The sequence below is a fragment of the Manis pentadactyla genome, chromosome 12 (genome assembly GCF_030020395.1).
Source record: "Manis pentadactyla isolate mManPen7 chromosome 12, mManPen7.hap1, whole genome shotgun sequence".
Classification (NCBI taxonomy): domain Eukaryota; kingdom Metazoa; phylum Chordata; class Mammalia; order Pholidota; family Manidae; genus Manis; species Manis pentadactyla.
Window position 1 is genome coordinate 4,790,296 of NC_080030.1, and position 13,804 is coordinate 4,804,099.

A 13,804-nucleotide genomic window follows, 5' to 3' on the forward strand; every position below is an offset into this window, starting at 1 on the left:
AAGGGGTCTTGCTCTGTAGTTTGCTTGTGATGTCTTGTCTGGTTTTGGTATCAGGATAATACTGGTCTCTTAGCATGTTAGAATGGCCTCCTAGAGAATTTCCTCCTCTTCTATCTTTATTTATTTATTTTTATTTTGCTACCATTAATGTACAATTACATGAACAACATTATGGTTACTAGATTCCCCCTATTATCAAGTTCCCCCCCAACATACCCCATTACAGTCACTGTCCATCAGTGTAGCAAGATGCTATAGAATCACTACTTGTCTTCTCTGAGTTACACTGCCTTCCCCGTATGCCACCCCCCCTACATTATGTGTGCTAATCGTAATGCCCCCTTTTCCCCCTTATCCCTCCCTTCCCACCCATCCTCCCCAGTCCCTTTCCCTTTGGTAACTGTTAGTCCATTCTTGGGTTCTGTGATTCTGCTGCTGTTTTGTTCCTTCAGTTTTTTCTTTGTTGTTATACTCCACAGATGAGTGAAATCATTTGGTACTTGTCTTTCTCCACCTGGCTTATTTCACTGAGCATAATACCCTCTAGCTCCATCCATGTTGTTGCAAATGGTAGGATTTGTTTTCTTCCTATGGCTGAATAATATTCCATCCTTCTCTTCTATTTTTAAGAACACTTTGTGAAGGACTGATGTTAATTGTTGTTTAAAATTTGTTAGAATTCGCCAGTGAAGCCACCTGGTCCTAGAATATTCTTTGTGGGAAGTTTTAAAATTACTAATACATTTGTTGTATGTCCACTCAGACTTTCTATTTCTTGAGTCAGTTTTGGGAGCTTATGGCTTCCTAGGAGTTTTCCCACTTCATCTCGGATATTTGGTTTGTTGGCAAACAACTGTTCATAGTATTGTTTTACCATCTTTTCAATTTCTATAAGGTTGGCGGTAATGTTTCCTCCTTTGTTCCTGGTTTTAGTAATTTGAGTCTTCCCTCTTTTTATATTGGCTGGTCTAAAGATTTGTCAATTTTGTTGATCTTTTCAAAGAACCAACTTGTGGTTTTATTCTCAATGTCAATTTTCTATTCTCTATTTCATTTATTCCTGCTATAATCATTACTATTTCATTCCTTCTGGTAGCTTTGGGTTTACTTTACTCCTGTTTTCCAGTTTCTTAAGGGTGAAAGGTTTGATTATTGATTTGAGATCTTTCTCTCTCTTTGTGACTGTGACCACCTCTTTTAAAAATTTCCTCTACTTTAGCTGTAACTCACAAATTTTGGAATTTTGTTTCACTTTCATTCACCTCAAAGTATTTTCCAATTTCCCTCAGGATTTCCTCTGTGAAATAGCAGTTTTACCCATGTTCAATGGTTAAGAAATACAGAAATACTACTGTAAATATGGCACCACATTGGGACAAATTTGAGCTTTGTTTGGATTCTGTTAAAACAAAAGTTATAGCAGAATGGACTATACGGTGTACAAGTTACCTCCCATCACACCTTAAAACTTTATCCTTCACCTTCCCATTTCAGGTCCATCAGAATGTTCCCCAAAATGTACCTTCAGTCCACCCACTGGGCTCCACCCCCACTGCCAGGTCCCTAATCCAAGCCACCATCCTTTTCAGTTCTGGAACTGGAGACTCCCAAGTTCTGTCTTTTGTGTTTCCCTACAATCTGTTCCCCACCCAATGAGCTTTTAAAATCACAGATCACAAATCTCCCTCCTCTTCAGAGTCCTCCAGTGGCTTCCCAGCCTGAAGAAGACCCCTGCCCATGGCCTCTGAATGAAGTGGTCCACCCTTCCACCTTTGTTTCAGAATCGTCTCCCAACCCATTCTTGCCCTTCCTCTGCTCCAGCCATGCCGAAGGATCCTGCTGTTTTCTCAAAACACACTTGTACCCCAGGGAGTTTGAATTCCTGAAATTTTCTTTCCTTCTTCCTCATTATTCTGGCGTTGGCCCAAATTTCACCCCCTCAGAGAGGTCTACAGTGACCAGCTCTTCCCGCCTTGTCCAGGAATTTCCCAGATTTAGCACTGAAAGTCCCATGTCCCGGGAAACCCCATAATCTCAGGCCAACCAGGATGGCTGGTCACCCTTGCGGGGTCATCTGCGGCTGCTCTGTGCAAAGTAAGCTCCAGCCACTCACCCTCCAAGTTACCACCATGTCACTTGTCCTGTAAGTGTGGGAATTCCCAGTGGTCCCTGGAACACTGCCTGGCAAATAGTAGGCACTCCGTAAATATCTCTGACCAGATTAATGATTGAATGAAAGGAAGTGATTCCTTCAAGCTTCAGTGTAAGACTCTGTCCCATGAAAATCCGCAAGAAACAGCCCTTTAGAAAGTGGTGAAATGAGAGTGAGTTGCCATCAGAATTTTCATTAAAATGAAACAATAGGAAAACATTATCTAAAGTATCATATCATGAACATTTTGTTTTAGTTATATATACGTTTGTGTGGACCAGACCTCTGGGTAAAATGTATTTCCAGCTGCCGCGTTGTGGTCTAAAATGTTCAGCAAGTGGTCAAGCTCGTGGGCTTTGGCACCAGACCGCTGAGGTCTGAAGCCCTTACAAGCTGACCCTGGGCAAATGGACACACACTTTCTGAACCTCATTTTTCTGATCTGTAAAATGGGGACACTGCACGGTACCTCAGGATGTGATTGTGAGATTTAAAAGTGCTTATATTTTTGGATGCACACATACAAGAAATGCTTAGATCACTTTCTGGCATGTAGGAACAATTTAGGCATTATATACTAAATATGATGATTACTTGCTGAATAAATGAATGAATGAGAGAACTTATCTTCCCTTGAACTGCCCTGCCTGCCGTTTCCCAGATAGCTCTCTCTCCTGTTCTGACCCCTTCTCCTGAGTGACTATATATGATCACTTGTTTTTTCTGCCACTAGAACAAGAGCTCTAGGAAGTTTTCTTGTTTGTCCTATTGATAGTCAAACCTTCTACCATCTAGGGGTGGAAGAGGGTTGGTAAACAGTTTCTGTGAAGAGCCAGATAGTAAAATATTTGAGGCTCTTTGGAGACACTTCCATGTTTCTGCAAACTACTCAACTCTCCACTAAGCGCTGCCCCAGTCGTGTGAAAAGAGCCTTCCACGGAGTGGGTGTGGCTGTGTGCCAATAAAACTTTATTTACCAACACAAGATGGCAGAATTTGGCCACGGGTCGTAGTTTGCCAGCTCTTAAAAGAGTTGAAAATAGTGGATTTTCACATGCCATGAAAGATTCTTTTGATTTTTTTTTTTAACTATTTAAAAGGTATTTTAAAATTCTCAGCTTGTGGGCCATGAAACACAGGCAGCGGGCCGGATTTGGCCTGCAGGTCGGAGTCTGCCGACCCGGGATCCAGATCGTGCCTGGACATCTGGTGCCGACTTCGTAATAAGCGGAGGCCCCTGGATCCCGGAATTCGGGCCTTCCCCGAGCTGCGCCACCGGCCCGGGCAGAGCGTGCCGCCTGCGGGCCAACCCGCCGAGCCGCGCGCCTCCAACCAAGCCCCGCCCCCCGCGGGGCGATTGGTCGAGCGATTGGTCGACCCTTTCACGTCGGCCCTCTGACTGGCATCCCGGGCAGCCAACGGGACGCCGCAGATCCTCGCACCGCGCCCACTCCGCGCCCGTTGGAGGCGGGCGTGGGCGGGCCGCGGGAGTGAGGCGTGGAGCCTGGTAATCGTTACTGGTAACAACGCCCCGCCCCGTCGCGGCGGGTGGACTGCGCGAGGCAGGCGGGTGAGCCGTGGGAGCCGGGGGAGGAGCGGCCGTCGCCGCCACCGCCGCCGCCAAAAGACTGTAGCCGTGGAGACTGTTACCAACGGGGACCAACACGCAGCAGCCGCCGCCGCCGCCGCCGCCGCCGCGGGAGCCGCTGCCCCAACTCCAGGTGACCGATGCGCCTGCCCCGGGCCCGGCCCGGCCGGGGAGTGCAGGGGACGGCGGGGACCCCGGCTCGGGGGTGGGGGGCGGGGAGCGGGCGGCGCAGCCCCCGCGGCTCACCCCGAACGTCCCGGGCGACGCGCCCCCGGGGCCGGCCTCCGCACTCCAGTCCCGCAGGCGCAGCTGAGTCTGGGGGAGCCCGGCGACCTCGCCTTCCTTGTAGCCAAACTCGGGGAGAGGTGGGGACCCCTCGCCTCACTTTTATCACACTTGCAGAGTTGAAGGCGGCCCGCGAACCGTTCCCCAACTTTTACCTTCAAACTCCTTGAGCTGGGGACTCCCGGGGACCTCTTCTCACTTTTATTCCTGAAATCCTTAAGTAGGGTGCCCCCGGGGACCCCTCTCTCTTTCAAACTTCCTGAATTGGGGGCGTCCCTGGTACCCTTCTCTCTCTTTCCGAACCTGAAACCCCTGACTCGTAGGGCCTCGGAGACTCGTCCTCACCGTCATCCCTGATGTCCAGGATTTGGGGTGTCCAGGGACGTCTTCTCATTTTGGCACCCCAATACTGAATTTGAGAGCGCCCCTGGAACCCCTTTCTCACTCTTTAACCAAAAGAGGGGGCGCTGGTCTTGGAGAGAACCGTTGTCCCCACTTTACTTTTCCGCCACAAACTCCTGAAAAATCAGGCTTCCTGGAGACCCGTTTCTCACCTTTTTACCAAAAACCCTTAGCGCTCAGGCCCCCTCGGACCCCTCCCCCATCTCCTTTTTAGCTCCACATTCCTGGCTTTGGGGGATCCCGGTACGCCAGCTCTCCCACGCCGCCCAGAAAGCCCCGATGCACACCCGCAGCTCCCCTATTTGGGCTGATCGCGAAGCGAGAAGTTTCACTAGAAGACTTTTTTCTTTTTTTTTTTTAATGCATTAATTTATTATTTTGTTCAAGAGTCCAACTTGCGGTCTGAACTGCTCGGTGGTGTTTTCTCCTGAGGCTTTTGCGAGTGTGTGTGTATGTGTGTTTGTGAATTTAAACCCCACCCCTGCTACCTCCCCCCAAACATTCCCCCCACACCCCCCCACTTTATTCCTTTCCTTTCCCTCCCCCGGCTCCTTTCCTGGTAGCAGCTCTCCCTGCAGCGCGAGGAAAACTGGGTTGCCGACCCCGATGGCTATTTCAGGGGCCCCGGGCCCAACTGCCCCTGCTATTCCGGCGGCGGCGGCGGCTGTGGTTCATCGTCCTAATTTTAACCTCCTGGTTGCCCGGCAGGAATGAGGCGGGGAGGGAGTCCAGGGCTGCGTTCCCTATAGACCTTCCTGCCCGGGGTGTTTTCATCTCTCTGACCCCAACAGGCACACTTCAGACCCACAATTATTTTCCTGACTTGTGCAATTCACTGTCAGCTCAGACTTGCGTGAGTTTTCCCCCCTCCCCATCAGCTTTATTTGTGCGAGCGCAGAACATCAAACGGTAGAGAAGGCTCTTAGTTTCAACAAAGATTTCCCCACCACCAAAACAATAATAAAAATAACACAAACATCAACAACAAAAACGTTTTTTTTTTTTCCCCTGCATGTATTGTCAACATGTTTTTTATGTTTTTGCTTCATGCTCTGAAACATTATTTGCCTCTATAAGGATCGTTACCCTCAGTCCTGGTAAAGGCTTGGTTATCTATTCTTTCTCCTGCTCAAGTTTAAAGAGGTGATCTTTAAACTAAAAGGATCTTAGAAATGGCTCCTCAACCTGCTCTGGCCAGAGAAGACAGTTCCCCCAGGAAAGGAATTTAATCACCTTAACCAGTGCTAAATTTGCCCGCACGCTTCACGAAGTATCAGAGGAGACTTAGTAGTTAAAAGGAAAAAGACTTTCATCATAAATGATTGGCAAGATAACTGGTCCTGTAATCCTGTGATATTCCAGCTGATTTGGGTTGACAGTGAGTTCAGAAAGTTTGCACCTGCAGTAAAAGCAAGAGTGAATTACTTAGCCCTTGGGGGGCAGCCGTCTCTTGTCCCAGATGAACTGCTGAGATATTCAGAGGGGGCGTCCGGGAGGAGGTGGACAGAGTTAGTAACTGCCTTGAGTAACAGAAGGAGTCCTCTGGAATTCAGCTGATACCGGCTTTCTGGGGGAAGGGCACATATTCCCTTCATATTCATCTTTCAACCATGTTTGTCACTGACGAGCTGCCAGAAATGCAGCGTTCACCAGAGATGGACCTCTTTCCTTAGAGTTAATTTGTAGTTTCAGATTCGAGTTAAAACTAATTCATATTAGCCAACATTGCATTAATTTAACTTTGATTCATCTTATACTTGCATCAAACTTTTGAATGTACTTGTAGAATTTTTATAGTCATGTGTTGTTTTCCTTGTAAAATTCCAGGGCCAGAAGGAGCCATGTCTTATCATATATTTGGCTCTTTTTACTTTAACCACAGGTCGACCATTTATTTAAATAATATGTGCCTCCCGACCCCCTCACCTCAAACACACTTACTTATTTGTCAATGTGAAACCATTTAAAAAGGGAAGTTCACAGACAAACTGTCCTGGGTGTCGGGACCCTCAGAGAACTCAGGGTCCGGGGTCTACAGGTCCTGGTCCGGGGTCTGGGATCCGGTGTCTGTGTTTGCACAGACAGCAAACACGTCCGTATTTCAGCACCGAACTCCAGGAATAGTCACACCAAATGCAGTAGATAAGGACCGCAAACAACCTCAAAGCAGTGTAGGTCGGGTTTTATTGCCAAATGAATCTGCTCCGAGGGTCCAGAAAATCTTGCAGTTTGCAGAGCTTTGGGGATTTCGGCGTTGTTGTAAGGGATTGTGGACTGAGTCCAAAAAGGTGTTCGGATCCCCCTTCTTGAATTTAAATGGCAATCGGCACCATCATAGGCCACGTGCACTTAAACGTGTGCCTGGCATAGAGTGTGTACTTGATTATCGAGTGAATGAATGAATGAATCCTCCGACGAAAGCTGGAAACCTCCTACATGCTCTTGGAAAGATCAGGAAAGGAATTCTTCTAGGGAAAAAAAAAGGGGGAACTTTAGTAAGGGAAGACCCAGAATCCAGAGGGGTGTGGGCTGAGGAGCGGCTGAAGGAGGGTGGAAGGCCCGGAGGGCCCACCACAGGTCCGGGGGGTTCGTTCCCAGGGAGCGTGGTCTGGCTGAGACGGTGAGTGGGGAGACGGATTCTGAGAGCTTCCTAGCATACGCCTGTCCAGCTGCCTGCGGGACACAGCCAGGTGGATGCTGACAGGCAACTTAAAACACAGAGCGGCCAGATCGAGCTGGCCATAGTCCCCCAAATCTCCTCCTAGGCCCCACCCTCCCGGTACCAGCTCCTCTAGGCTGATAAGGCCAACACTCTGGAGTCACCCTGCACTCCGCGCTTTCTGGGTAGCCACCAGTAGAGCCCTCCAGTTGAAGTCCTGGAAGCTGACCACACCGCAGCACCTCTGCCACCAACCCCTGCCCGGAGCCACCGTCGCCGCCCGCCCAGGTGATGGCAGCTTGTGGACCTGGGGTCCTACTGGGTCCCCGTTGGGCGCTCCTCAGCTCACAGCCCCTCTGTGACTCCCAGCTCATTTACAGCAAGGGCCAGTCTCCCCCAACGCTGCACAGGCCCCCCAGCCTAGGGCCTCTTTGGCTTCTCTCCAGCCACAGCCACAGCCCCGGCCCCACCCTGCTTCAACGCGAAGGCCCCTTGCAAGTTCCACAAACCCTTTGCCTGCAGGCTCTTTGCTCAAGTGGTTGGGGGGCTGCTCCCTCAGGGCCTGCAGGTCTTTTCTCAAATGTCACCTTCCCAGGCCACCCACTCAGCAGTGACACACTCCTAGCCTCCTTCCCTGCTTTTGCTCACCTCAGCATTTACCCCCACCCAGTGTGCCGTGTATTAGGCGTATTTATTTTGTTACCACCGTCGCCTTGTTAAATCTCAGCTCTGTGAAGGTCGGAAGCTCTGTGTGTTTCATTAACTTCTGAATCCCTGGACCGAGAATAATTCTGGCCTTGAGTAGTCACCCGGGAATGTTGGTTAAATCAGTAAGTGAATGGTGTCCACATGCCTACCGAGAAAGCGCAGGGAGGAGTCAGAGCCTCTGTGTGACTTGGGCAGCTCCGGGGGCTGCCTGGGGGCGGAGGGAAGAGGAGAGGATGCACGACAGGTCCAAGTGCCAGGCTTGGCGGCTGTGGGCTCTGGGTTTAAAGTGTGTGTCCCCGTCTATCAGCTCAGAGGCTCTGGGTAAGGCCTGCGTCTGTGATGACGTGGGCTGCCTACTGGAGGTCACCCCTGTAGCTGGTGAGCTCAGGGCCTGCCTCCTGACAGGCACTCAGCGAAGCGGAAGCAGAGTGGCCGGGAGGTGTGTGTGTTTGGGTTTCCTGCACTGTCCCAAGTGCAGGGGAGACACTCAGCAAGCACGTCTGGCTTGGCTGGAGGGCCGGCCTTACGCTGTCGGCTCCAGGGCGGGAGACGCCCCCAGCGGGCGTGGGAATTCACTGCACACGCTGTCACTCTGCACGCAAGAGTGCTCCAGCAGCACGGGAGACCAGGAGAAGCAGCCCAGTCGCACATCCTGGCTGTGATGGGAGTCCGTGCGCCCTTAGACCCGACTAATCGCCCTTCTGTGGGTGGGCTTCGTCAGGTGGCCAGCTCTCCCCGCGGAACTCACAGATGAGGGCGTTTAAAGCTGGTGTCCCTTCTGTCACCGCCGGCTCTTGGGAGCCAACCCGGGCCACGTCTGGCAGGGAGCCACTCGGAGGCGAGGACTGCCCGTCCTCGTGCCAGGACTGGAGGTAGGGGACACCAGGGCAGGCAGCCTGACGTGCTCCTCACTGACCTTCACTTCTTTTCCCCTGCAGTGCATTCCTATTGTGTGATGGGTGGGTTCCATGTGTTTGGAAACCTTGCTCTCTGCCCTGGCAACCTGTTATTCTTGGTTTCAATTTCTGTGACTTCTACAACTTTCTGAACAACACAGTTGACTACCCAGACCTGGAGGTAACACATGCAGCAAGTGGGGTCAGAGGCCAAGAATCAGATTCCGCCTGCCATAGTCCACGTTCAGAAATGAAAAAACATCACAAAGCCATTTAAAACATGCAGAGCTTACATGTGATGGCCCGGCCTAGTGGTTATTTGTCATCTGCTGTGTCATGAAACCCACATGACCTACATACAGTAAGCCTATTTCTACTCAGATCTCTGCAGATATTTCAGCGCGTGCGTGTGTGTGTGTGAGAGAATTGCATCGTGTGTGTGTGTGTGTGTTTGTGTGTGTGTGTGTGTGTAAGAATTGCATTGCCCATGTCCAGGGAAGCCCTTCAGGAGGTGGTAGTTGAGCTGAGACTGTGGTGATCATGGGGTGGCCCTGTGGAGTTCAGAGGGAAGGCCTTGCAGGCAGGGGCAGCAGGTGCAAAGGTCCTGTGGCAGAGGAATCAGCTGGGCCGGGGCGAGGCTGAGAAGGGCTGTTGTGTGGCTGATGCCCGCTGAGCAAAAGGAGAGGGAGGCCACAGGGATGAGTCTGGGCATCATTCTAAGTGTGAATGAGATCGTCGGTAGGATTCTCTGTGCCTGTAGCTGTTAGGTCTGTGGTGTACAGCCCTTTAACGGGAGGCCTGCTTTCTGGACCTCTGACATTTGTTCATTCACTCATTTACTAACTGTTGTCTGAGTCAAGCGCTATGTCAGATTGCAAAGACTGAAGGCCAGCTGGGAGAGGCAGACAGCCTCAGAAGGGGCCATGCCTGGTCTCTGTAGGGCACAGTGAGCATGCAGAGGAGGAGGCCCCTAAGGGGCCAGGAGCTGGACGGGCGCTGATCTGGGGAGGGTGGTCTGCAGGCAGGCGGTGGGGGCAGAGTGGCGTGGCTGTGCTTTCAAGGAACTGAGCGCAGCTCCTGGCGGCCGGGTCCAGGGTCCAGGGTCCAGGCCGATTAGAGAGGAGAGCAGGTGTCTGCGAACCACGGCCCTCTGGCCAAATCCAGCTGGCGGCCTGATGTGTAAGTAGAGTCTTATTGGAATTCAGCCACGCTGTTCCTTTCCGTACTGTGTCTGGCAGCTTTTGCGAGGCAACGGCAGGGATGAGTATTCGTGACAGAGCGTGGCCCGCGGGCCTAAAATAAAGTCTGCCGATCCCTGGCCGGACGGCGGGATTGCGTCTCCGGCGCTGGGCCGAGCGGTTTGTGGGGAAGCAGCTCTGTGACCAGGGGTGGTCTTGGTAGATGTGTCAGAAGGCTTGGAGTCTGGAGGTGGCGACTGGAGAGACTGCCATTGCCGTCGTCCAGGCGAAGGGATGGGGGTCTCCTGACAGCACCAGCCAGGGCTGCTGGGACGGCATGTCGGCCTGGGGACCTGGGGACGTGCTGTGGGTGGGTGCGGGGAGGAGCCGAGGGCAGGTCCCAGGGGTCTGCCCTTGGGGATGGGCAGAAAGTGTAGCTTCCGTGAGTCGGGGCCACGGGGAAGCGGTGTTGGCGGGAGTACTGAGCTCAGCCATGGCCTGACCAGCTTGAGGTGTCCGTGGGACACCGTGTGGGACGTGTGGGCTTTCGGGGCCTGGAGCTGAGGGGTGGTCCAGGCTGGAGGTCAGGATCTGGGAGCTGTCAGCACATAATCGGTCACTGCAGTCATGGAGATGGGTGGGTTCACCCACGGAGAGGGTGCAGAGTCGGGACAGGGCCGCAGGCAGAGCCCCCAAATTCAAGGAATGCGAACCTGAGGAGGGGTCAGTAGAGGGAAGTGGTTATCTAAATTGTGGCAAATATATATAAAACATAAAATACCATCTTGATCATGTTTAAGTGTGCAGCTCAGCTGCATGAATCATATTCACATATCATGCAGCGTCCCCACCATCCCATCTCCAGAACGTTCCATCTTCCCAAACTGAAGCTCTGCCCCCATGAAACACTCACTCCCCTGCCCTTCCCTCCCCCAGCCCCTGGCCCCGCCAGACACCTTCTGTCTCTGTGGATGGGGCTCCTCCAGGGACCTCCCAGGAGTGGGGTCAGATGGGACTGCACTTTGGCTGTTGTGAATCACGCTGGACAGGAGAAACTGTGAGTGGCTCTGAAGGGGAAGGGGCAGTAAGTCAAGGCTGAGCACCAGGAGTGAGGCCAGAAGGGTTAAATGTGAATTAGCTGGCAGCTCCACAGACAGCCGGAGGAGGACAAGGCCCCACAGGAAGGCGCAGCTCGGCTCACAAGCGCCTGCCTCCCTGGAGAACTTGCGATCACGCTAATGACACTGAGGTCCGTTCCCGAAGTCGCAATGACACTTAATTACGCTTGTATTTTTAAAATGCCAACTGTTTCTCTTTTGGAAACATGCTGTGTTTCCAGGATACATTTCTGTCCAAAAGGTGATCTGGGGAGGTGAGGGGGGTAGGTAAGGCCTTAGAAGCAGTTTCCAGAAAAATCACCAGCCCACAAGTATGTGTTCCTGCTCCGCGCTGGCCAGGGAGAACCCGAAGGAAACCTTCCCACCTCCCCCGCTCTTCCCAGAGGAGGTACAGATGTAGCCTGCTTCGAGAAGAAATACACTTGCACCTCCAGACCCACAGAAAACAGCTTAAAGGGGGTGCTTCCAGTTTCTAAAAGAATCCTTCATTTTAGAAGGAGCGGCCTCCGTGGGACTTCCTTGGGCGACTGACTCTCCGGGTCTCCATGCCTTCAGCTCCTATCTGTGGGGCCCAGATCTCAGACTTCTGAGCAGCTTATAATCAGCCGGATATTTGAGTGTCTTACCCTGTCATCATTGGGAAGTTCAGCATTAAAAAGATGCTGGAGAAATTTGAAACGGATAGCCACGACCGCCATGGAGGCCTGACACCGAAGCAGGGACGGATCCGTGTCTGGAGCCTGTCAATTGTGGGAATCACAGAGTGGTGGTTACACTGCCGGTGCTTTCAGTCACCAACGGGAGTGAATAGAAGGTGTGGAAGCCCTGTATGACCCAGCTCGTGGCTGGCCTCAGTTCCCAGCCGGGGCCTGCACGCATTTATCAGCTGGACTGCGGTTTCTGGGCAGATTCAGTGCCCAAAGAAAAGTTTCATCAGTTGGCAGTTATTTAGTTTAGCAAACTGCAGGATGGTGGGGTTAGAAGCGGGCTCCAGACAGCCACACGGGGCCCACCTAGATTTCAGGTCGCAAGCGTCTCCCTCCAGTTATGCCGCCTGCCCCAGCCTCGCTCCCCTCCTTACTCTGGCTCTGGTGACAGCTGGAGTTTGCTGTGCCACTTGCTGCAATAAGCCCAGCCCTCCTGTCCTGTTCTAGAGGCAGTATTTCCCCAGCCTTAGGTCAGCGCCAGTACCACGACTGCTTCCAAATCCTGGTGTAGACCTGGCTTCCTCGTCTCACAGTTCTTAATTTTCCTTTCCTCCCCCCACCTTGCCACGGCCCTTCTGGGCTGTGTTAGGAGGGACATATGGGCACTTAGCCCCGCTGATGGCTGGCCCCTCCCCTTTGCTGTCCCCACGTGGTGCTTAGCTCGGCGTTCAAGGCCGCCTCCAGCCCACCCTGCTATTCACCACTTTGTGTCCAAACGGACTGGCCGAACCTTAGAAAGGCCTTGGGCTTCTGCCTCTTCTCTCTCTGAAATGTTACTTCTACTTTATGAAAACATTACTCTTCTCTTGAGATCCTCCCACTTCTTTCACTCCAGGAAGCCAGTGGGGGAACCTAAGACCCGGGCGGTGTCTTTACCTCATCGCCATACCTTTGGGGCTGGACTGCTCCTGGTGGCTGAGTGGGCAGGCTGTCCTGCACACTGTGGGATGCTGACACACCCCGGCCTCCACCTGCTGGCGAGCCTCCCCCGCCACACACCGTGACGACTGTCTGCAGACATGGCCACATGCCCCCGGGGGGGCAGGATCGCCCCACGAGGAATCGGGAGACGAGTTGCCCGGAAGCAGCAGCACCCCCGCATTGCACAGCACATAAACTGCGCGTCACAGGGCTTGCTGGACACAGGCAGCGATGTGCGTGTCTTATTTCCTGTTCTCAGTCCCAAGCTCCTAGAAGATGGGGACGGTTTCCCTGCCACACTCCCCATAGGGCTTCACATTTCATTCACGAGTGAAGGAAACGCAGGAGCCTGGTGTGCTCTTCAGAGGGCGAGGCCTGCCTTGCGTAATGGCAGCCTTTGGCTTTAACAAAAGCAAAAATCATGAAACCCTCGCCTGAGATCTGACAGCCTCGAAGGCTCTGTGGTTTTGGTCAGTTTGATGAATGCTCCAGTCCTTTGCATACAGTTTTCCTTGACCAAACTCCTAAAGAAACCTTAATCAAAGACCTCTACTGTTAGTTGACCCCCGCTTGGGCCAGCTGAAATTGCAGACCAAGGCCCCCCCCAGACAGCGCTGGGGTCTCGCTGGGGAGAGGGAGTCTCGCGAGCGGCCCGCCACCAGGCCCCACCTCCAGGAGCCGTGTACACGGTGGAGAATGTGAAATGCCTATGTCTACGTCTGAGCCAATTGCAATGGGTTGGTGCATGCTTGTTTTACTTGGGGATTTTTCGAAGACTTCACTCTGTTAAAAAATCAATTTGAAACAAAGGTAGTTATGTCTACCAGAATTATTTCATCAAGGAAACGGGACACTCGACATTTGTGGAATGAATCAATTCCCCTTTCTACAAAGTTGCGGGGCAAGTTATCCGTGTTTACAGCCTTGGCTTTTGTGTGGGGCCGGCCATCCGCAAGGTCTGCAGGCCCACCGTGCGGTGCTGGAGGAGGTCGGTACAGAAGGCGAGCAGTGTCGTGGGCGAGTATTTCTAACCGGGTCCCCCCCTGAGAGATCCCAGCTCCTGGTGCTGCTCCCCAGCTCTGGAGTTTCCCGCCAGGAGGCTCAAGGTCATGGCCAAGGGGTCTGGTAGACACGTGGGTAGGCACGGAGGGAAAACCATCTCCCTGGGCCCCCTTCCCCCTGTCCTGGGG

General features: G+C 52.6%; 1 protein-coding gene across 9 annotated transcripts in view; it reads left to right on the forward strand.

The window, feature by feature from the left end:
* Nucleotides 1–3,672: 3,672 nt before the first annotated feature.
* Nucleotides 3,673–13,804, forward strand: part of RFX2 (regulatory factor X2) — a 72,669-nt gene continuing 62,537 nt past the window's right edge. For 5 of the 9 annotated variants that reach the window (XM_057489744.1, XM_057489745.1, XM_057489747.1 and 2 more), the window contains exon 1: nt 3,674–3,873. The gene's annotated coding sequence lies outside the window, so the exon portion shown is untranslated. Of the gene's footprint in view, nt 3,874–13,804 lie in introns of all 9 variants that reach the window. The other 4 variants (XM_057489741.1, XM_057489743.1, XM_057489749.1 and 1 more) reach the window with 1 other exon arrangement.